Genomic DNA, 24,077 nt, shown 5'->3' with positions numbered 1-24,077 from the left:
ATCACCTAGCTAACCAGACCTGCATTATGCAGCTAGAACCAGATCAAGCATTAATCAGCTAGATAACCAGAACCTGCATTATGCAGCTAGCTAACCAGATCAAGCATTAATCAGCTAGCTAACCAGAACCTGCATTATTTAACTAGCTAACGAGAACCAGCAATTAGCTAGCTAACCAGAACCAGCATTATTCAGCTAGATAATCAGAACAATAATTAATCAGCTAGCTAACCAGAATCTGAATTATTCAACTAGCTAACCAGAAACCTGCATTATGCAGCTAGCTAACCAGAACCAGCATTAATCAGCTAGCTAACCAGAACCTGCATTCATCACCTAGCTAACCAGAACCTGCATTATCACCTAGCTAACCAGAACCTGCATTATGCAGCTAGCTAACCAGATCAAGCATTAATCAACTAGCTAACCAGAACCTGCATTATGCAGCTAGCTAACCAGATCAAGCATTAATCAGCTAGCTAACCAGAATCTGCATTATATAACTTGCTAACCAGAACCAGCGTTAATTAGCTAGCTAACCAGAACCAGCATTATCAGCTAGATAATCAGAATAATATTAATCAGCTAGCTAACCAGAATCTGCATTATTCACTAGCTAACCAGAACCTTTATTACGCAGCTAGCTAAACAGAACCAGCGTTAATCAACTAGCTAACCAGACCTGCATTATGCAGCTAGCTAACCAGATCAAGCATTGATCAACTAGCTAACCAGAACCAGCATTAATTAGCTAGCTAACCAGATCAAGCATTAATCACTAACTAACCAGAACCAGCATTACTTAGCTAGTTAACCAGAACCAGCATTAATCAACTAGCTAACCAGAACCAGCATTAATTATAGCTAACCAGATCAAGCATTAATCAACTAGCTACCAGAACCTGCATTAATTCAACTAGCTAACCAGAACCAGCGTTACTTAGCTAGTTAACCAGAACCAGCTTTAATCATCTAGCTAACCAATACCTGCATTTATCATCTAGCTAACCAGAACCACGTTAATCAGCTAGCTTACCAGAATCAGCGTTAATCAGCTAGCTAAAAGGAACCAGCATTAATAATCTAGCTCACCAGCACCAGCATTCATCACCTAGCTAACCAGAACCAACCATAATCAGCTAGCTAACCAGAACCAGCGTTAATCAGCTAACTAACCAGAACCTGCATTATTCAGCTAGCTAACAGCACCTGCATTCATCACCTAGCTAACCAGAACCTGCATTATGCAGCTAGCTAACCAGATCAAGCATTAATCAGCTAGCTAATCAGAACCTGCATTATGCAGCTAGCTAACCAGATCAAGCATTAATCAGCTAGCTAACCAGAACCTGCATTATTTAACTAGCTAACCAGAACCAGCATTATTAAGCTAGCTAACTAGCACCTGCATTCATCATCTAGCTATCTATAATCTGCATTATTCTGCTATCTAACCAGTGTTAATCATTAGCTGCTCTCAGGAAGTTTTGATTCATTAACTTTGACATTGAATTTTGTTCAACCTGTATTTTTACTTTGAATGAATATTTCCCTGTTTTACTGGACATTATTTTATATAATAATGTTGTGAGATTATTGGCTCATGTATAATTTATGTTACAGAGAACTTTACTGTTCATGTTGTTGAACTGGTTGCAGGTTTTTCTCTTCTTTTGACTCAGTAGCTGCTGTTTTGTGCTGCAAGTTTGTTGCATGTTTACGTTAATTAGATGAATTTATAAGCAGATCCATTTTAATGGCTAACCAGAACCTGCATTCATCCCTAGCTAACCAGAACCTGCATTATTCAACTAGCTAACCAGAACCAGGGTTCATCACTAGCTAACCAGAACCTGCATTCATCACCTAGCTAACCAGAACCTGCATTATGCAGCTAGCCCAGATCAAGCATTAATCAGCTAGCCAGAACCTGCATTATGCAGCTAGCTAACCAGATCAAGCATTAATCAGCTAGCTAACCAGAACCTGCATTATTTAACTAGCTAACGAGAACCAGCGTTAATTAGCTAGCTAACCAGAACCAGCATTATTCAGCTAGATAATCAGAACAATAATTAATCAGCTAGCTAACCAGAATCTGAATTATTCAACTAGCTAACCAGAACCTGCATTATGCAGCTAGCTAACCAGAACCAGCATTAATCAGCTAGCTAACCAGAACCTGCATTCATCACCTAGCTAACCAGAACCTGCATTCATCACCTAGCTAACCAGAACCTGCATTATGCAGCTAGCTAACCAGATCAAGCATTAATCAGCTAGCTAACCAGAACCTGCATTATGCAGCTAGCTAACCAGATCAAGCATTAATCAGCTAGCTAACCAGAATCTGCATTATATAACTAGCTAACCAGAACCAGCGTTAATTAGCTAGCTAACCAGAACCAGCATTATTCAGCTAGATAATCAGAATAATAATTAATCAGCTAGCTAACCAGAATCTGCATTATTCAACTAGCTAACCAGAACCTTTATTACGCAGCTAGCTAACAGAACCAGCGTTAATCACTAGCTAACCAGCACCTGCATTATGCAGCTAGCTAACCAGATCAAGCATTAATCAACTAGCTAACCAGAACCAGCATTAATTAGCTAGCTAACCAGATCAAGCATTAATCAACTAACTAACCAGAACCAGCATTACTTAGCTAGTTAACCAGAACCAGCATTAATCAACTAGCTAACCAGAACCATTAATTAGCTAGCTAACCAGATCAAGCATTAATCAACTAGCTAACCAGAACCTGCATTATTCAACTAGCTAACCAGAACCAGCGTTACTTAGCTAGTTAACCAGAACCAGCTTTAATCATCTAGCTAACCAATACCTGCATTTATCATCTAGCTAACCAGAACCAGCGTTAATCAGCTAGCTAACCAGAACCTGCATTATGCAGCTAGCTAACCAGATCAAGCATTAATCAACTAGCTAACCAGAATCTGCATTATTTAGCTAGGTAACCAGAACCTTTATTACGCAGCTAGCTAACCAGAACCAGCGTTAATCAGCTAGCTAACCAAAACCAGCATTAATTAGCTAGCTAACTAGATCAAGCATTAATCAACTAGCTAACCAGAACCAACATTACTTAGCTAGTTAACCAGAACCAGCGTTAATCAACTAGCTAACCAGAACCATCATTAATTAGCTAGTTAACCAGAACCAGCTTTAATCATCTAGCTAACCAATACCTGCATTTATCATCTAGCTAACCAGAACCAGCGTTAATCAGCTAGCTAACCAGAACCTGCATTATGCAGCTTGCTAACCAGATCAAGCATTAATCAGCTAGCTAACCAGAACCTGCATTATTTAACTAGCTAACCAGAACCAGCGTTAATTAGCTAGCTAACCAGAACCAGCATTATTCAGCTAGATAATCAGAACAATAATTAATCAGCTAGCTAACCAGAATCTGCATTATTTAGCTAGGTAACCAGAACCTTTATTACGCAGCTAGCTAACCAGAGCCAGCATTGATCAGCTAGCTAACCAGAACCAGCAATAATCAGCTAACTTACCAGAGCCAGCATTGATCAGCTAGCTAACCAGAACCAGCATTACTTAGCTAGTTAACCAGAACCAGTGTTAATCAACTAGCTAACCAGAGCCAGCTTTAATCATCTAGCTAACCAATACCTGCATTTATCATCTAGCTATCCATAATCTGCATTATTCTGCTATCTAACCAGTGTTAATCATTAGCTGCTCTCAGGAAGTTTTGATTCATTAACTTTGGATCATAGATTTTGGTTCAAGCTGCATTTTTACTTTGAATGAATGTTTCCCTGTTTTACTGGACATTATTTGATATAATAATGTTGTGAGATTATTGGCTCATGTATAATTTATGCTACAGAGAACTTTACTGTTCATGTTGAACTGGTTGCAGGTTTTTCTCTTCTTTTGACTCAGTAGCTGCTGTTTTGTGCCTGCAAGTTTGTTGCATGTTTACGTTAATGAGGTGAATTTATAAGCAGATCCATTTTAATTTTGCCACATCACATAGTATCATTTCTAACTAAGATGAAAAAAATCAGCGGATCCAGGCGATCAGCAAAGATGGGCCTCATGGTGATCGGTATCGAAATCGGCAGCAATAAACCGGATCTTTTCCTCCCTACCAAAGACCTTTCTAAAAAGTCCGTATTGACTTTTGGCTGGTATCAAAGCCAGTCGGTTCTGCTGCTGTTAATATTGATACGCACCCTGCTCCTTTCTCTGACCGTGAAATAATCCCGTTAAGCCTTTGGCTCTGGACGCCCGGCATTCCTAGAGCCGTCTGTTGGAAGAGGAACAACAGTCTTCTCTCATATGAGGATGTTACTGAAAGCATCAGATCCCTGATTAAATCCCGCTGGGAGGAAAAGCCTGGAGACAAAACTCCTTTAGTCCTTTTTGGGAACTGTTCAAATATGACAGAGGAAAATCCAGCAGATCCTTCAGCAGGAACCTTGCAGACAAGAGAAGGCAAGAGGAAGAAAGTCTTTGCTCTCAGACAGCTTCTTTATCCAGGATCAGCCATGATGACCTTCATGAGGATGACCTTTCTCTCCTTAGTGAAGGTCAAACTAAACTGGATGAAATATAGAAACAGAAGCTGGAGGCGCGTTTGTCAGGTCTGGAGCCAGATGGTTGGAGGAAGGGGAGCAGTGTTCTTCCTACTGTTTTGGTTCAGAACAATCTAAACTTCATGAGACTTTAGACTCACTTAAAGTTCATGACAAGATTGTATCAGACCATAAAACTCTTGGTTCATTTGGTTCCAGTTCCTACAACAACCTCTACTCCTCTGAAGACTCCCATGAAAAAGCTTCTTTCTGATTGACTCCATGAAACATTGTGAAGTTGATCTGAGAACAAAATGTGTGATGCTAACCTCACGCTACAGGAAGTAGAAGAGGATATTTGAAGCCTTAAAACAACCAATCAGCAGGTAGTGATGGGCTGTCAAGTAGCTTTATGAGAAATGTGTCAAAGATGTGAGTCCCTTTATTCTCAGGCTCTTTCAGAAAGTATTGATGGTGGAGAATTGCCTCCTACTTTAACACAAGGCCTTATTACTCTGATCCCAAAGGCTGGCAAAGACAAGTTACCCATTGACAACTGGAGACCTATTTGCTGACTGAACAATGACTGGAAAGTTTGGATTTGGCCAGAAGAATGAAACAAACCCTCAGTTCTATTATTGATGAATCTCAATCAGGCTTCATGTCCCACAGACACAAACAACCTGAGGCTTGTGCTGGATCTACTGGACCCTTCAGAACCAATCAATGATAACAGCTTGATTTGCTTGTTGGACTTTTATAAGGCTTCTGACTCTCTAGAGGACGGCTTTACGTATGGGAGCTTAGAAACATTTGCTTTCAGGCCATATTTCATATCCAGCCTCTTTACAAGAAGGTAACTGCTGTGTTAAACTGGTTCCTGTCCCAGATTCCCAGTATCCAGAGGAGAGAGACTGGGCCGCCCAGTTTCCCCTATTTATTCCTGATGGCAGCCCAACTTCTTGCAACATTTATTCTGGAAACAAAATGCGCCGCATCCCAGTTGCTGATGGAGAAATGTGTATCAGTCCAGTTGCTGATGACACGACTCTGTTTCTGAGAGATGCCGACCAAATTCCTGTTATCCGTCTCATCCAAACTTTCTCTGATGCTTCAGGCCTCAAACTCCATTTAAACTCATGTGAATCGCTTCCCATGTCATCCTGTCGCCAATCCATCTTTACAACATTCCTGCTGCTGAAACACAAGTTTCTCATCTCGCTGTAATTATCACAAAAGATGCCAAAGAAAGACGCCAGCTTGACCTTTGACCCTACAGCCATGAAAGCAACAAGAAATGAAAGCAGTGGCTTCAAAGAGATTCATGTTTAAGAGGAAGAAAACTGTGATCTAAAGCTGCAGGAAGATCCAGACTAACTTGTGCTGCACTAGCATTAAATGTCCATATCAGTAAAACTATTGATAAAATGCTCCACAGAAGACCCAAAGATGGTGTCCAATCTTTGGACAGTGCCAAAGACAGTTAGACTCTCTGCTAGATGAGGCTGCATCACATAACAAAAGGTTCAGGCTGTGGCTGCAGCAGGGGATGAATGGAGCCTCTGGACATCTTTGCTGTATTAAAGCTTCAGCAGCCTTGTTTATTGCCCTCATATTAGAGCCATTATGGTAACTTTGCCCTCTACAATCAGCCAAATCCAAGCCCAAACTCTCCAGTACCCTGTTAGTGTGAGGCCTTTCCCAGTTGTGTCCTTCACAGCAGTGAAACCCACAAAAGACTCTGCAATAGAGACTTTTTTCTTCCCATCTGTATCAATATATGGAATGATGACTGAGGCCTGCTCTTGCTTTGAAATATTCCAGTTCCACTGCAAAGTCCTTGGAGGCTTTGGTCTGGGCAGATATTTAGCCCAAACACTCTGATATTGAATCCAGCAGTTCATTCTGAGCAGCATGTCAGATATCCAGGGGTTTGTTTGGAGTTTGCAGCCTTTCTAACATGTTCTGCCAGTGTGACATCAGATCGTGCTCTGAGCTCCAGGATTCACAGAAAAGCTCCAGTTTTAGGATTTCCTAGCTGACAATTTTCCCCCTTAGTGGCGAGTTTCTCTCTGCAAGGAAGAGGATGCAGTCAATAACTGGAGCCAACACATTTCTCCAGTTGCTTTTCCAGCTGCTGGTTCTCTGCAGTTCACTATCAATAGTCTTACCGAGGCGTAAGCCACATTTCTTTCCACATCAGAGAAGCGTTTATGTGACAACTACTGGTTTCATGGGCTTCAGTGTTTTTGAAAGACATGGCCAGTTATTATTCCCTCCACAAGCCACGTGGCAGGAACTTTAGCTTCTCCAAAGAGCTTTCATGCAAAACAATAGACTTTGTTAGTATTTCTGGAATACAGTAACCAATCTCCTTCAACTTTCTCTCCATTAGACAGTAAACCAAACCAGTAAGCTTTGGGAAAACACCTGTTACTCTCCTCTGGTCTTGGATTTGGGCCATCAGAACCATTTTCAGCCATGATGCCTAAATGTTCCCGTTTTGTGTGGTAAAGGCCATTAGATGGATCTTGTGAATAAAGCCTCGTCTCAACCCTCTCTGCAGCTCTGCTCCTCTCTCTCCATCATCTGCATAGAAACATTTCAAGATCAACATTTTTCTTCTCTTTCCTTTCTAAATGGGTTACATGTATTTGTAAAAATGATTGTTGGAGAATAATTGATCAAAAATAAATGCTGCATCCTGTAAGATATTAAAATGTATTTACCTAAACAGATATTATTGTCCTCAGCTTTATTTGAGCACAAAAACATGCACCAGCAGTGACATTGTAGGAACACGACTGATGATGATGATCAGCCCTTATCAATATGTTTTATTATTTTCTTCATACATTCTGCTGCAGGTGAATCTGTGGCTGTTATTTGAAGATGCTATTGAATTGGTTGCATCTGTGTCTCTGCTGAAGGTGCAGGAACATGATGAGGTGCAGCTTGTGAAGATGTGTGTAATGGGGCTGGATGTATGTTTGGCATATGTGCAGGAATGTGGCTGGCAGATCTAGTGCTAATTTAAAAAAAACCTAATTCTCTGTCCTGTTTGACTGCTGTTCTCATTGTGAAATGAGGAATGATGGTAAAGGGACAGGGACATTGTTTGACAAGGACAACATGGTAAACAATGGTACAAGTGGTACCATTGTTTATGGTACTATTGGGGGAACTGTTGGGACTGGACTGCTCCACTGTTGTGTACCAAATTAGCATCCACAGACAAGTTATTAATTGGACACATGTTTTATTTTTTCTCCAAGTTTGATACAAGTTAATAGTAGCATAGTATAAAGTAAATGATGAGGAAGCTGACTCTTCAACATTTTCCTTGGATATCCCTTTTCTGGCCATCAGCATAATAAGCAGAAGATTCCTCAGTTCAACTCACCCAAATTGTGCTCAGTTAAATTTGTTGAATTGAGTTTAGTAATCTCTGCAGGATCATGTGAAGCATCTGTTGGAAGAAATGAGAAATTATTTGTAAAATACAAGGGATACCTCAATAAAGGAGAAGATTAATTCAACGTCTCTGACACACCTGAGTTGCCAACCGTTTTATTTTCCCATTTGTCAGGATTTCTAACCACACAGTATTTTTGCCATGAAATCTAATTTGTGCAAATAAATTCACATTTTTCAAATTCTGCAACTATTTTACTACTTTTTACGTAAATAGACAGACAGACAAGGACAATCAACTAAATCAGTGAACAAACTGCTGAGAAGCTGAGAAAGACTATTGGCTTTGTGAAGAAATTAGAAAACATGTTTCTGTTGCTGGTTTCAGAGTTAGCTGAAATTGTCCACACACAATTAGCTACTGGAAATATCTTTGTGATTTTGCCCCTTAATTTGTTCACACAGTTTGTCCAATCGTATCCCTTCTAAACTTTAATCAGTGCTTTCAATGCTTTTGATGCATTCTTGTCATTCTGTGATATAAAATCAACAAGCTACAGAAACGCATTATTCTGAGGCCTTTAGGAATCTACAATTGTGCATCATATGCATTCAGAAGCTCAGTTCTGTTTTTACTCAGTCAAGTTATGAAAAGTGAAAGAAGCACATCTTTCTCTCTGAACATTTTCCTGCATGTTCTGTGTTTGTGGCTGAACTAAAAACAACCCCAACCTGTCGCATAAGCAAGTGCAAATTATTGATGGGCAGATTTGCATTTGCATGAATTTAGTGCCATCTGCTTTCTGCTCTGATTTGGATTATTTTGCTTTACCAAATCACAGATTAGTCGTCATTGACGACTCAAACATGAATGAGACAATCTTCCTTAATCTGAACAAACATTTTATGTCGACCACTAAACCTTTTAAATGACCGTGGCAACATCACTGACCAGTTAGATTCATATTGTCACCCACCTGCCAACAACTTTTGAGTATCTTTTGACAAAAAGTGAAAAACAGGTTAGCAATGTTTTAAAGACAGACTTTTATCAACTTTGTGACTTCATGTGCTGCTATTTTCAGTTTGACTTTGTAAATTAAAACCAGACCCAATCAGTTTATATTTCAAAGACTCCATGCCTGATGGTCGGTACATGTCATGCTCTTTCTTGCATGTTATTCTTGCATGATTTCTTAGTCTTGTGCTGAGTGTGGAATACATGTGGATATAAACAAGAATATGCCAGAGCTAAAGTCCTCTATAAAACTTTGGCAAGTGAGCCATCCCACAAAGGGCTTTTATTTCTGCTTCAGTGGCTGAAGGATTTTGTCAAAGAGGGATATTTGAAAGACAAAAAGACACGGCCAGAAATAAAACACCTGCTGCTACGTTTGAAAAAGGTGCAGGACTGAGATCTGTGGACAACTTCAGGAGCCTTTGAAACAAGAAACTACCTTTCACAAGCACCAAGTAAATAATTTGTTCATTGGTTCTATCAGCTCACAATTGCCGTCCGAAAAGGCAGTTATCAAAGAGAACATCACATGTCAAGTCTTTTGTGTTTTGAGACCCACGAGAAAGCAGAAAAAAAAGAACAGATCAATGTGGGGAATTATTGACTTTGACTGCCGGTCCTATTGGACCTTGGTGTTTTGTTCAGCTAAATTGTCCAGGTGGAGGGCGATGGTGAACCTGACAGCCTTGTGCCACCATGTTTTAAACCAAACTGAAGTAGTGTGCCTTACAAAAGATTACTTATCCTTGAACTGTTTAATAATTTGTCTCATTACAGCAGCAAATGGATGTTACATTATCTACAACACAAGACAATGTATAATTTCAAAGAGGAAGAAGATAGTTCTATGGTTTTTCAAGTTTTCTTAAGAAAAAGATCAATTTAAATATGCTGTAGTTTGATTCCTCCAAATAAAATGATTTTTAGATGTCAGAAAGCAGTCGACTGATGTACTCAGATGTTTGTTAGAGAACAAACCTCAGACAACATCCCTAGACACGCAGTCAAAACTACTCATTTACTTAAACCATGTCCTGATTTAGAATGAGAGACAAAATCCAAACCTCAATTCAGCATCTCTTAAAAGATTTGTAAATCGATACTCACAGACAGTCTCCATTCACACTGGATGAGTTTGTTTTTTTTACTTTGTCAAGAAGAATGGCAACAATGTTGCCTATCAGATGTGCAAAGGTGGTAAAACAAAACCTGAAAGACTTGCAGCTTTACCTGATGCAGGAGACACGTTGACTCACACAAAAGCATCTTACTTTCTTTTGTAAAGTATTTAAAACCATCAATCGCTTTCATTGACTTCACAAAGGTTCTGGACCTTGTGGTGGTCTGTTCCTTAACATCTCAATGAAATACAATGAATCTTGTGGTGTATTTATTTGATTCAGTGTTGTATAGTAACAAAGTAAAAATACTTCACTACTTTACTTTAGCATATTTTGGAGTACATCATACTTTCCTCGAGTATGAACATTTTTGATAACTTTCCCTTTTTCTTGCTGTTCTCTATGTTTTCAGTGTGTTTTCTGGTTTGGTCACATGATCTGCAGACTGACAGTGACATGGTTTGATTTAACTTGCGGACCCACATGCAGTAACCACACACTGGATAGAAAGGTAAGTGATTTATTTACAACAGGACAAATAAAATTCAGTCCTCTGGACTTCGATATGCGGCGAGGGTCGCTCGACCAGGTTGGCCTGAAACGAGAGCTGAATTATAATGGGTTCAGAATGTGAGTTCGGAGGAGGAATCAGGAGCTGGTTACATTGGTGCGGATTTTCCAGAGCTTAGGGGTGAGGCGTCAGGATCCGGCGTGAGGGTGTGCAACGGTGCCGGAGGGAGTGCGAGGAGTTAGCTCGGGTGGTTGGAACAGGATGGAGTCAGTGGAAACGGCGGAGCAGGCAGGCAATCTCAGGAGCTTCTTGAAACGAGAACACAAAAAGTCCTGGAAACGAACAGGATACGGAGAGTAAGTAACTTCGAGTTACACAACAAGGTTCAAGAAACAAGTTTTCAACAGGTGAGGCCAGAGTGACTACCGGTAGCGTTAACCATCTAGGGATGACTGGAGGATTCTGCCGCTCCTTTATTCCAGCACGCTGATGAGGCAAATCAGCGTCACCTGCGCTGGCTCCACAGGCTCCTCACGAAGATCCTCGCTGAAAGAAGATGTAACACTCCCACTCACACTCTCACGCACACGCTCTCACAACCGGAATCCTGACAGACAGACTTTTAATAAAACTTTCAATGGCGGCTAAAGCAGCAGGTCAATAGTGGTGGAACCAAAACCAGCTCTGTCTCAACTGTTTGCTGAAAGAACATGGAAGATGGTGAGGAATGTTTTAATAGAGCCTCCATCCTCATGTTTCATCAGTTTGAACTCTGGATGATTAAGGCCTTATTGATCCTCTGGTCACTAAGAACATCGATTAGGCCTCATTTAGTCTGCAGACTTCCTGGCTCATCCATTCGCTCTCACCGTGTCGAGGTTCGTTGGCCTTCAGCTTTCGTTCATTTGACTTACTGAAAAATGCTGCTGCTTTTTAATAAAGTTTATTTGTTTAGCACATTTCACAAATTCAAAATGTTTCATAAAACATAACAGTCAAATACAAAGTTTTTAAGCAATAAAATGTTTACAGAATTATTTCTAATTGTACAAAAAGGCTTTAGTCAAATAAAAATCTGTAAAATATTACCATGATCAGAATAATTGATTACTGAAATGATCAGTATGTAAAAGTCGGCCATGTTTGGTTCTGTTGGCAGGATCGGGTTTTCTGACGGACGGTGAAAACAAAGCCATCTTCGGCGCCAACAAGTTCTCTGGTTCTGATGTCGTCACGCTCGCCAGCACCTGAACGACCCTCAGGACGTCATCGTCTACCATGAGCTGATCCAGCTGGCTGGTGAGGGGTCAAAGGTCACCCAGTTTAACCCAGAACTGGTGTGGAACAAGTTCTCCAGCTTGATTTGGCTTCAGTTACTCAGTGATTTATTCATGTTTTGTTTTTCTGCAGGTACCAACTGGTGCACAGAAAAGTGAAAATGCGGCTGCAGCTTCTTGTGTCTTCCTGCTCCACAGATCAACAAACATTCCCCAAGTACAGCTGCGTGTGTCCCTGCAGGCCAGGAGCTGGCAGCAGACGGCCAGCGCTGCAGACCCGGTGAGCTCTGCACAGAAATGCAAACACTGATTCTGCTGCAGCTTTTCAACATCAACCTCTTTCCACTGCTGAAGTCTTTTTTGTTTTCAATAGAGTAAGAACCACTCGCCTGTTTTTAAGGCTTCTAGAGGAGAAAAGGAAGCGGCGTCTTGAATTTTAAGTTGTGGGTAAATGTCTGCAGTGGTCCAGTTTGAAGCGGCTCCAGGATTGTTTGCAACAATTAGCGGTTTGCAGGAGTGAAGGCAGAGCAGCGGCGCTGGCCTTTCCCTCCTGCTGGACGACCGTTGCTTAGAGACTCGCTTGTTTTTCCCTGCGGCTTCGCTCCTTTCACAGATTAGCCTTTTCAAACCCAACAGAAACCTGACAGCTGAATCCGCAGCACTAATTGGACTCTGGTTCCAGCCGGGACTCGCGGATCGCTGGACCGTCTTCATGACGGCGCTCAGAACAAACTGCAGGAACGCTGAGAATCTGTGGAGGATTAAGAGTTTTAACTGGGAGTGTAAAACATGCTGAGGTTGTCGGTTCAAAAAACCCAACAGAACGGGGGAATCCATATCTTTCAGACATCGAACCTTAAAAACTAAATTTTATCACCCAGCTCGACTGCATCCTTGATCTTCTGAGTTTGCTTCTATTTCCCCCTCTAGTTTCTGGTTGTTCCACATTTCATTGAAGTATTTACCCTAAACTTGGTCAATTTTAGTTCTTTATATTGGGAAGCTTACTTAAATCCCATTTGGAGGCTGAACCTCTGTTGGTTGCAGTGAAAATAGGTGCCTGTCCCTTTAAGACTAATTCCTGCCCGTCCAGCCCATTTTTCAGCTGGGCCGACCGGGAACTGTAGAGCTTTGTGAGGCTGCTGCTCCGGCCGACTAATCCAGTTAGAAACACAAAGGGAACAGAAGCTCAACTCACAGCGACAAACGACTGTTTTTATTGTTCACGCCGTTACAGATCAGTGGAGGTTTTTCCTCCAGTTGGAGCTGAAATCATAGACGTTTCAGTTTCTCATTGCTTACAATGAGAAACTTGAAATCCCATAATGCTTTGAGTGGGCAGATTTGTTTACATTTCATGAAGAAAGTTTTTTATTTTCCTCTTCACAGAATGACTGATCAGAACCGAGAAACTCAAAGCTCCTCAGAAATGTCAGCACTTCTTGATATTTGTGATAATTCACAGGAATATGATCATTACTGACTGTTTTCAGAGCCTAATAATATGCTGTATGTGGGATAATGTAACAAAATGGACCCTGCAATTTGTTCTACATTAGGAATCCAGATTTGGCTGCAGAACTCAAATAGAAGTTTATGCACACAGTGTGACGACGCCTCTGATCATTGTGCAATAAGACCAAAGGCTCCAGTATAGTCAATAAATTACTATAAATAACCTTCATCACAAAAAGTGACATCAGATTTTAGTTTTATTTTGTCTTTGGCAAAAGACCACAAGCCATTTCTCCTGTTAGCACTAAACTAGCTAGCATTTGTTTCACTGTATTTACCCAGAATGCCCTACGCTGTAGTTCACTTCCTGCTTTAGGAACAATCTGTGGTTCGTTCATATGCATTCAAACTGCACCAGCCTTCACTTCAACCAAACAGGCCGATGTTTGTAGGTGGACCAGAGTTCAGTTCCACATTCACACCTCCCCACATGAACTGGCCTTTCCAGGCAAAAGGACCAGACTTCCCAGTGTGAGTCGTTTATTACAGGATGGTGAAACCATTCATGCAGATTGCAGCGACTCTCCCATCCTCTTGATTTGCATCAGATAAACCAGTTTACTCTCCAGAGATCTGGTCTACATTCAAGAGAACTCAGAAATGGGACGACCTAGAATGCTTAAGGTTTGTTGTTGCTCTTCTAGTGACAGACTCTTCCTGTGAGGACGGTAGTGAAGCTGTAACGCAGCCTAAAGGTAAAACCTAACGCCGTCATCTCAGCATGCTGGGCTCTCAAATCAAGTAGCTTCCAGTTTTTCTCCTCCTGGCAAAGATTTTTCTGAATTAACCTTCTCTTCTGCTTTAACTGAAACTTCTGCTGCTTTGGTCCTGATCTGAATCTAAGAGCTGAAATTAACCTGTAATTCCTCAAATCTTCTAATCCAGCTGAGATTATAAATGTTCAGTTGGATCATTTCAAACTGGAAACTCTTGGAAGAACTTAAATTTCCTGTTTATTTTTTACTGAAGTAATTTTGATCTTAATCAGGAACATGAGGAATCCCTGTGACTTGTTGCTAAATGCTGAACAATCCATGTGACATTCAGTCATCACCTCTCTGCTGCTGGAAGAGTTTAAAGCGCTGACAAATTAATCTAGTACAGGAGCGCCATCTAGTGGTAGAAAATGGGAAGTACACATGCAATACTTGGCTCAAACAAAACCTACATTCTTGCCTGACTGTAGTTTACAAACCTCAAAACCTGCTGGAAGATTTTTAGTTTTGCTATTGGAACCTTTTTTTACCCCCCTATTCTGCATTTGTAAAGATTAATGCAGGAATTCGCTGAAGCTCGTTTTGATTGAGAGCTTTAGATTTACACCAAGCTGATATTTGGCAAATATTTTTTGCTTCAGAAAATGAGCCTTTATAAAAACCCTCCAAATGAAACATCCCAGCAGGTTTTACTGCTGTTTGCACTGTACAATGGCTGCTGGAAAAGACAACCGTAATCTAGAAACCATTTGCTGCTTGTTTCTGCAGGAGGCTCCACTTCTACTTTTCAAAGCTATACAATTGTACAGTTGTGAATCTGTTTAGATTTTATTTTGGAATTGATGACAAGAAGTCTTAAAACGGCTCACTGAACTAAGCAGACTTGAACATTATGTCAGAATGAGTTTTGCAGGTTTTGTGTAGACCATGACCCTATCCTAAACTCTAAGGTTTATATAAGTTACTGATTTTGTCGTCTCTTCCAGAAGCCAATGTGAGCACATCTATCCAGGTGGACTCCACAGCCAGAGGCTCTGCTGCTGCCTGGGCCATCCTACCTGTCTGTAAGTGCCTCTGCCTCCTCCTCTGAGGTCAAACATGAGGTCAAATCTGTTTCCCAGCAGCCTGTGTCTCTGCTGCAGTGCTGCTGGCCATGGCCGGAGCGGGCGCCTACCTGATGTGGAGGAACTGGCAGCTGAAGAACCAGAAGAGCATAAACTTTGACAAGCCAGTCTACTTGAAAACCACAGAAGAAGACCTCAACATCGACATCACCCGCCACGGCGCCAACGTGGGCCACACCTACCCAGCGGTGAGTTTAATTTTTTTTTAAATCTGAGATATTTGGAAATCTTCAAGTCAATATTTTGAGATGTGGTTGAAAATGCTGCCATTTCCTCTCAGTTAAATAAAATCCCATCTTTTCCTTCCTCTGTTTCTGTTCACAGATTTCCATAGTGAGCACAGATGATGATTATCCTGATCGTTCTCAGGTTTTTGGTTTTTTTATTTCTTCTCCTTGCGGAAACCTCCTCCGTGTTACGATGCCAACGGTTCGCCGTAACGGCGGACCTTACAGTTCAACCACATGCCTTCAGAAGTGCATTAAGTCCTGATCTGTGGTGAAGAGGAAATGTTATTTATTATGTGAATACTTCCATGAGTTTTCCACATTCACTCCACAGTGTTGAGGAATTTTTATTCTTGCTTTCCGGCGTCGTCTTTGCCGTCTGTTCAGAGAACAGTTTGTCTTTGAGGGTCTTTCATGTCCAGCCTGGACTGAACCTCTGAAGAACCAGGCGTCTTCATCAACCCGTTTCCTGGTTTCTGATTCAAACCGGGTCAAAGTTCTCAGGTCTCAACGGGGAACAAGTCTGGAGACTAAAAGTATTTAATTATGAAACAGATTGTTAATATTTCTGATCTGCTTTGCTGACTGACATTAAGGTTTCTTCTGTTAATTGCATTATTATTATTGCTGCTGCTGAGATCACCATGGTTGCAGCGTTTGTAAACAGTGTAAATATTTTCCTCCCTCAGAGACGTGACTGTAAATCAGGACTCTCTTCAATGCACTTTGATCAATGTTCTCTGTAAATAAGATTGTAAACACTGACTTGAATCTTTTTGCTATGGCTGGTTCCTCACCAGAGTTCAGATGTATTTAAGGAGAGCAGAGGAGGAAAAACATGAATTTGGTAAAAATGACTATTTTGTATGTTTGTGCTGTTGCTGTGAACTTTTTATAGCCTTGTACAGTGAAGGAGAATGAAATGATGTGTATCTGAAGGAACTGATTCACAAAGAAATTTTGAATTAAAACATCAGTGTTAAAAAATCCCTTTGAATGTTTTTTTTTTTGAGTGAAATGGGTCAAATACACAAGTTGCATCATAAGGTCTTTCTGTTTACTTCCTTACTTTACTTCCTTATCTACTTATGATTCTTAAAATATTATGTCAAATTTACATTTCCAGGTCTAAAGTAAAAACTAAATATTTCATGTTTTTGGAAGGAAAATTCTTGTCCCATCCGTCCCCCAGTGGAGTTGATGTCTGATCTGCAAAGCAATTTATACCATTTCTAATGGTACAGATTGAAAAGCATTTTTCTGCATTTGTTCTCTTGGCCATTTGCATCATCCTGCAATAAAATCCATACATTTAAGGTTTCCACATAATTCAGGTTCCTTAGTGGGGACAGCTACATTAAATTATCACTTTGCAGTTCTAACAATGTCTACAATCTAATGGCAGATCTGTGAGGACTAACGGATTCCAAGCATGCAGGGTGATATCTGTCAGCACTGCTTCAGATGTGGACAAAAAGCCACATTCCTTGTTCCTGCAGGTGGATGTAGTTTAAGGAAATGGGAAGGAGTTGCTGGGCAGCAGTAACCCAGTTTACCTCCCTCTCCCACATCCAGGATCTCCCACTCTAACATTGCTTTGGTGCAGATAAACCATGAATGTTCATATGAGCCTAACTCAATTTATCCCACAGTCTGTTACCTTCAGTTTTCTGCTAAAATGAGCTAAACTGACTGAACTGTTCAGTCACATATGATGACCCAGTGGAGCTTTATGGGAGACAGAATCAGGCAAGTTTAATAAATGACTGGATGAAGAAACACTCCTTCATAGTAACATCAGGATTATCATAGCTTTTATTTATTCTCATCAAAGTCCAGCAAATAAAGTTCACTGAGAGCAATATAAGCAGCTAATATTAACATGTTTATTATTCCAGCCTCAGTTTTCTGTTCTTCATGTGACTCCACTGAATCCAACTTGATGTCGTTCACTTCACAAGTGATGAAGATCCATTTTTCTTTCACTTCCTGCTGATTTCTTTCCAAAGCTCCATTTGTTCCAGGAGGATCTTCAATGTTCTCTTTAGATGATGGAGGAACTCAGACTGACTCCACCCGGCTGGTGCTCCAGGTGAGCAGAAACAAACAAACCCTAAAGTCATTCATGTCCTGATAAATGAAACCTTAGAACTGGTTCTGGTTCTGATCACTTTTTACTGTCTGACATCCAGCTCTGAAAAGTAAAAAAAAATGGAGACCACTGAGAACCTCATTGACAACCTGGTTATTCACCAAATGATTTCTGAACTTCTGAGTTAAAATATCAGTATTTTTTCTAAATTAACTTGTTTTCTTTAGATTATTTGGTTAAAAGCGCTTCAACTTTTTCATTATTTTCACCATTTCTCATTTTCTGCAAATACATTTTTGCTTGGAATGTCAGACATGTTGTCAATACTTCATAGAAAAAGAGAACATTGTTCATTTACTCAAATATATGCCTATAAAAAAAATAAGATCACAGAACTGATCATTTTAAAGTGGTCTCTTAATTTTTGGATTACAGCTCTGTAATCCAAAACAGAGCTTTTGGATATTAACGTCATGACATTAATATCATGACGTGTAAAAACACGTTATGATATTACGCAGGTAAGAGTTTCACCACCAGGGGAGACAATCCCCCATTAATAAAGAGATCAGTTGGTTCCAAGTTTAAAAAAGGTTCTGGTTCATTTAGTGTTGAACAGAAACCTGGATCAGCAGAATAACAGCAGTTCCAGATTTATGAGAAGTGATCCTGTCTTAACACGTCAACAGAGAAACTTTCCTCTGACTCCCAGTCAGTCTGACCAGTCAGACCAGTCTGGGCTCTTTTCTCCTCATAAGACTTTCAGTTTAAACTAACCTGTTTATTTGTGGCACCAGTCTGGATCTACCGTGGTTCTGTTGGGTCTCAGCTTGTTGTTCAGATTTCTTCATCAACTCTTTGGATCATTTGAACAAACTGTAAGTTTGCTTTGTTTCCTACTTGAACTTTGATTTTTGGAGAAAATGTTCACTTCTGATTTCAGCTCAAAAACTAAAATCTCTGCTGAACATCTGATTTTTTTTATTTTCTTCTCTGAACAAACTGATAATTGGTTTTATTTCCTGGAATCAAACTCTGGTCTCCACCATTAAAGTCAGAAAAAACAATTTCTCAGTCAGATTATAAATAGTTAATCTTTGAAGGAGCAGAAAACACTTCCTGTTGTTCAGGTTGAATCAGTGAATGTAAATGTTGCTCCATGTCTCCATCTAGTGGACTGATAGTAGAAGTGCAGCAGCTGATGGCAGCTTCCTCTGCCTCTCTGCTGTCTGACTGCATTCACCTGACACTGATAAGCAGAGAAGAAGAGCCAATCAGAGGAGGAGCAGCTGATCTTTTTCCAACACTAATGATGTAAAGGATGATCAGAGTTGATGTGCAGATGAATGATGTGTGTTCCTCTGCAGGTGAAGCTAGAAAGTGTGTGTGAGCTGATGTGGATTCAGCAGCATGGATCAGTGTGAGGACAGAGAGGAGGGAGTCCCTCCCTCTAAAACCACTCTGTGTGGGGAAGATGAGAGCCAGAGCAAAGGTCAGAGGTGAGGTCACCATCTCTAACTGTCCACAGCCCTTTTCACACAGCGTTCACTATATCAGGCCAGAACAGACGTGGTGATGAAGCTGCTGCTGCTCCTCTTTGCTGATTCAGTTTTAATCATCATGCTTCTGTCAGGATCCATCAGAGACGCAAACCAGAACCAGAACCAGAACCAGAACCCAGCTGTGTCTCCTTTAAGAGCGGTCAAAGGAAGATCAGATTAACTTTAAATCTCCTGGATCTCCACCATCAGAGGTGAGATGTTTCTACCTGCTGTAAGTTCTGTTTATATCTGTTATTGTGATCATGTGATGATAAGTTCTCTTGGGTTTTATATTATATTTGATTTTTGCATCTTTCTCTAAAACATGACAAAAGACAGATTCATTCTGAAATAAAACATTTTCTATGAATTATTTTTATGATTCCACCTCTGAAGTTCAAACATCATCCAACATGGCAGATTATCAACCATTTCTACAGTTAAACTAAATATTTAGTGGATCTGATTGAGCAGTGGGCTTCAGTGTCTCTAATGGACCATCTGGTTCTGATTGAAGCTCCATCAGAACCTCCTTGGATGGTCAGAGTAGAAAGGACTCCTGGTTCTGCTCCATGTCAGAACTCAACACTAAATCACCAAACTTCTCTCTCAGTCATTTAAACCAACATGTTTTTTCTCAGAAACTGATCTTTTCTGCTCTTTAAAGAAGGCTGGACATTATTCAGGAGGATCAATGATCAGGAACATGTTGGAGGATTGGACCGTTCTGATGGGAATCATTAGAACATCAGGTTGATGATCTGTCTGGTTCTGGTTTTGATTTTGTTTTTATTTTACAATCACATAAAAATTATCTTGAAAGCAAACAACAGAGAGATTTTCTTTCAGGATCCATCAGAGATTCAAACCAGAATCAGAACCAGAACCCAGCTGTGTGTCCTTTAAGAGTGACAAGTTATGTTTTTAGATAAATACAAATATAAATATTCAAGATTAAGAGACTATACAAGTTGATAAACCTTTGCCCCTGGGATCTGTGTTTCTTTTATCTTTGAAGCACTGAGTTTGTCACTTTGGAGACGGATGGCCAGGGTGACACTTAGCCTGGTAGGAAGAATGGGTCGTTTGCATACAACCCAGAGTCTCGGGAACTGAACTTTACGACCCCAGAGGGGGACGGGAACTGAACCAGAGAATCCCGGGAACAGAGCAAGATGCTTGCAGTTACTATTGCCCTGAGAGGAGGACAAGGGGACCACACAGGTGCCAACCAGGGGAAAGAGTTGACACCTAGCAGGAGAGTGGATCAAAGGCTAGATGTCCCAAGAAACTCTAGTTTTTATGGTCCGAAAGACAACAAACAACTGTGACCTCGGAAGATGCAAAGACAGTACCTTGAGATTGTGTATTGTGTTTGCCACTCCTTCTATGCAAATGTTTGTAATTAAGCTACGCCTCAATGAAATAAAATATGCAGTTGCAGAGAAGCACGTTAGAACTGGTCCGGAGACAGAGACAACAGGATGTCTCTGGGCAAAGTTCTCCGTTCAATTGGAAGATTGCATAAGAAAATTTAACCGTCTCCCTGTGTCCTTATTAATGTCCAGCAAGAGTGCTGGGTAATAGATCCAACACATGTCAAATTTAAAGATTATTTAAAGATAATTTCATTACCTTTAAATCTCCTGGATCTCCATCATCAAAGAGGTGAGCTGTATCTAATTGCTGTAACTCTGGAAACTGAACCAGTAAGAACTCAGATGTTTCCAGTTATATTTCCAGAGGTTTGATCCATTATCTACAGAAATCAGCTGCTCTGTTCTCATGAAAACACTTTCATATCTTTATCTCTGGATGTTGATGATGATGTTCTGCTGCTTCCTGGCTCCATGTCAGACTAACAGTGGATCACATTTCCACTGGGAAATACCTGATAAAGCCATTCTGGTCCATCAGGACTTGGTTCCTGTGTGCATTGTGAGAGCAGTTCAGCAGGGAAGGAAAGCTTCATGATGTGGTTGGTGAGATCTGCTGGAACTCAACCAAACTGAGCTGATGTGGACCATCAGAGGTTCTGCTGGTTCTTAATGGGATCAGTAGGAATATTAAATCTTTACAACTATTAGATCATCTGGTTCACTGCTCACATCCAGATATCACTTCATGGACCTTTACGTTCTGATTGTCTCTGTGTGGACAGATACAATGTGAGTTCACTGGCTTCCAGGGATCCACAGGATCCATTTTAAAATCCTCACTACAAAATCCAGGAGAGGATCCCACATGGACACACACACATATTTCAGACCTCCTCCATGTCCACATCACCTCAGATCTAGTCATCAGAACCTGATGGATGTCCCACATTATCCTGAAGACCTGTGTGGACAGAGCCTTCACTTCCACTGTCCCCAAGCTCTGGGAAACTGTCTCCACCAGCATCAGATCTGCTGACAGTTTGGACTGTTTGAAGTACAAGTTCACCATTAACTTAAAAATAATCTTTTGGGTTACTGGCCTACATCCCTGTAGTTCATCTTCCTCTTTCTCTTTCTAAATTCTTTATATTGTCTTTATGTGATGTTCTGTTTTTATGCTTTAAAATGCTTTAAAACAGGGGTGTCAACATCCAGTCCTCGAGGGCTGGTGTCCTGCAACTTTTAGATGTGCCTCGCTGCACCACATCTGAATGGAATAATGAGGTCATTAAGGCTCTGCAGAACTGATCTACACAGGGAGGAGGTAATTAAGCCATTTCATTCCTGTGTTTTGTACCTGTGGCACATCGATAAACTGCAGGACAGCGGCCCTTGAGGACTGGAGTTTGACACCCCTGTTTTAAAATCTTAAAGCATAAAAAACGAAAACTGTGATTTTCTCCGTGAATACTATTGAATTAATATTTCCTGACTTCCTAGTTGTTCCTGGTTCCTCCACAGAGTGGACCAGCAGAGCTCAGAGGTTCCCAGTGGTCCATCTGTCCAGAAGCATCTATTGGACTCTGTATTTATGGTCTGTTCATGAACAGCATTTAATTTTTCATGGTTCTGTTCACGGTCATCTCCATGCTGGACTTTGTAAAGTATAGGATTGTCAGTCCGTCTTGGGTGTTTGGCTCCGTGATTTATTTCAGCCTGATATTTCCTGTATATGTCATTCTGTCCAGCTCCTTGAGGACAATATTATCACTTTGTGAAGAATGAATTGAAGAAGATCCAGAAATTACTGAGTCCAGATGATCCAGGATTCTCAGAGAGTCAGAGAGATGATGAGGTGTTGGAAGGTGAAGATGAACAGCAGAGGAGGAGCAGCAGAGAGGCAGTGATGAAGATCACACTGAACTTCCTGAGGAGGATGAAGCAGGAAGAGCTGGCTGACCATCTGCAGAGCAGTAAGAATTTGTACAACGATTTAGCCTGATGGATAAATCAGACATTTACTGATGTTTCAAATTTATTCAAATTATCTTCAGAAGATAATTTTTTGTTCCTAATTTTATTTTTAATATTTATTTAGACCGTCTTGCTGCAGTTTGTCAACATCAACTTAAATCTGGTCTGAAGAAGAAGTTCCAGTCTGTGTTTGAGGGAATTGCTAAAGCAGGAAGTCCAACCCTTCTGAACCAGATCTACACAGAGCTCTACATCACAGAGGGAGGGACTGGAGAGGTCAATGATGAACATGAGGTCAGACAGATTGAAACAGCATCCAGGAAACCACACAGACCAGAAACAACAATCAGACAAGAAGACATCTTTAAAGTCCCACCTGGAAGAGATCAACCAATCAGAACATTGATGACAAAGGGAGTGGCTGGCATTGGGAAAACAGTCCTAACACAGAAGTTCACTCTGGACTGGGCTGAAGACAAAGCCCACCAGAACATCCAGTTCATATTTCCATTCACCTTCAGAGAGCTGAATGTGCTGAAAGAGACAAAGTTCAGCTTGGTGGAACTTGTTCATCATTTCTTTAGTGAAACAAAGAAATCTGCAGCTTTGAACACTTCCAGGTTCTGTTCATCTTTGATGGCTTGGATGAGAGTCGACTTCCACTGGACTTCCACAACAAGGAGATCCTGACTGATGCTACAGAGTCCACCTCAGTGGATGTTCTGCTGACAAACCTCATCAGGGGGAAACTGCTTCCCTCTGCTCTCCTCTGGATAACCACACGACCTGCAGCAGCCAATCACATCCCTCCTCAGTGTGTTGACATGGTGACAGAGGTCAGAGGGTTCAATGACCCTCAGAAGGAGGAGTACTTCAGGAAGAGATCAGAGATGAGGAGCAGGCCAGCAGGATCATCTCCCACATGAAGACATCACGAAGCCTCCACATCATGTGCCACATCCCAGTCTTCTGCTGGATCACTGCTACAGTTCTGGAGGATGTGTTGGAGACCAGAGGGAGGAGAGCTGCCAGAACCCTGACTGACATGTACATCCACTTCCTGGTGGTTCAGACCAAAGTGAAGAAGGTCAAGTATGATGGAGGAGCTGAAACTGATCCACACTGGAGTCGAACCAGTAGGAAGATGATCAAGTCTCTGGGAAAACTGGGTTTTGATCAGCTGCAGAAAGGAAACCTGATCTTCTATGAATCAGACCTGACAGAGTGTGGCATTGATATCAGAGCAGCCTCAGTGTACTCAGGAGTGTTCACACAGATCTTTAAAGAGGAGAGAGGTCTGTACCAGGACAAGGTGTTCTGCTTCGTCCATCTGAGTGTTCAGGAGTTTCTGGCTGCTCTTCATGTTCATCTGACCTTCATCAACTCTGGAGTCAACCTGATGGAAGAAACACAAAGACCTAAGAAATCTTCATTATTAATAAACCTAAACTAAAGTCTCTCCATCAGAGAGCTGTTGACCAGGCCTTACAGAGTCCAAATGGACACCTGGACTTGTTCCTCCGCTTCCTCCTGGGACTTTCACTGCAGACCAATCAGAGACTCCTACAAGGTCTGCTGACAAAGACAGGAAGTAGA

The 24,077-nt window shown here is 41.0% G+C and overlaps 1 pseudogene; it reads left to right on the top strand.

Moving 5' to 3' along the window:
* Positions 1-24,077, top strand: part of LOC129352003 (very low-density lipoprotein receptor-like) — a 48,477-nt pseudogene that overhangs the window by 17,683 nt on the left and 6,717 nt on the right.

This window comes from Poeciliopsis prolifica, unplaced genomic scaffold, assembly GCF_027474105.1.
Source record: "Poeciliopsis prolifica strain line A6 unplaced genomic scaffold, Auburn_PproV2 SCAFFOLD071, whole genome shotgun sequence".
Lineage (NCBI taxonomy): Eukaryota > Metazoa > Chordata > Actinopteri > Cyprinodontiformes > Poeciliidae > Poeciliopsis > Poeciliopsis prolifica.
Note: the sequence above shows the minus strand (reverse complement) of the source record. Positions and strands in the feature narration are given on the sequence as shown.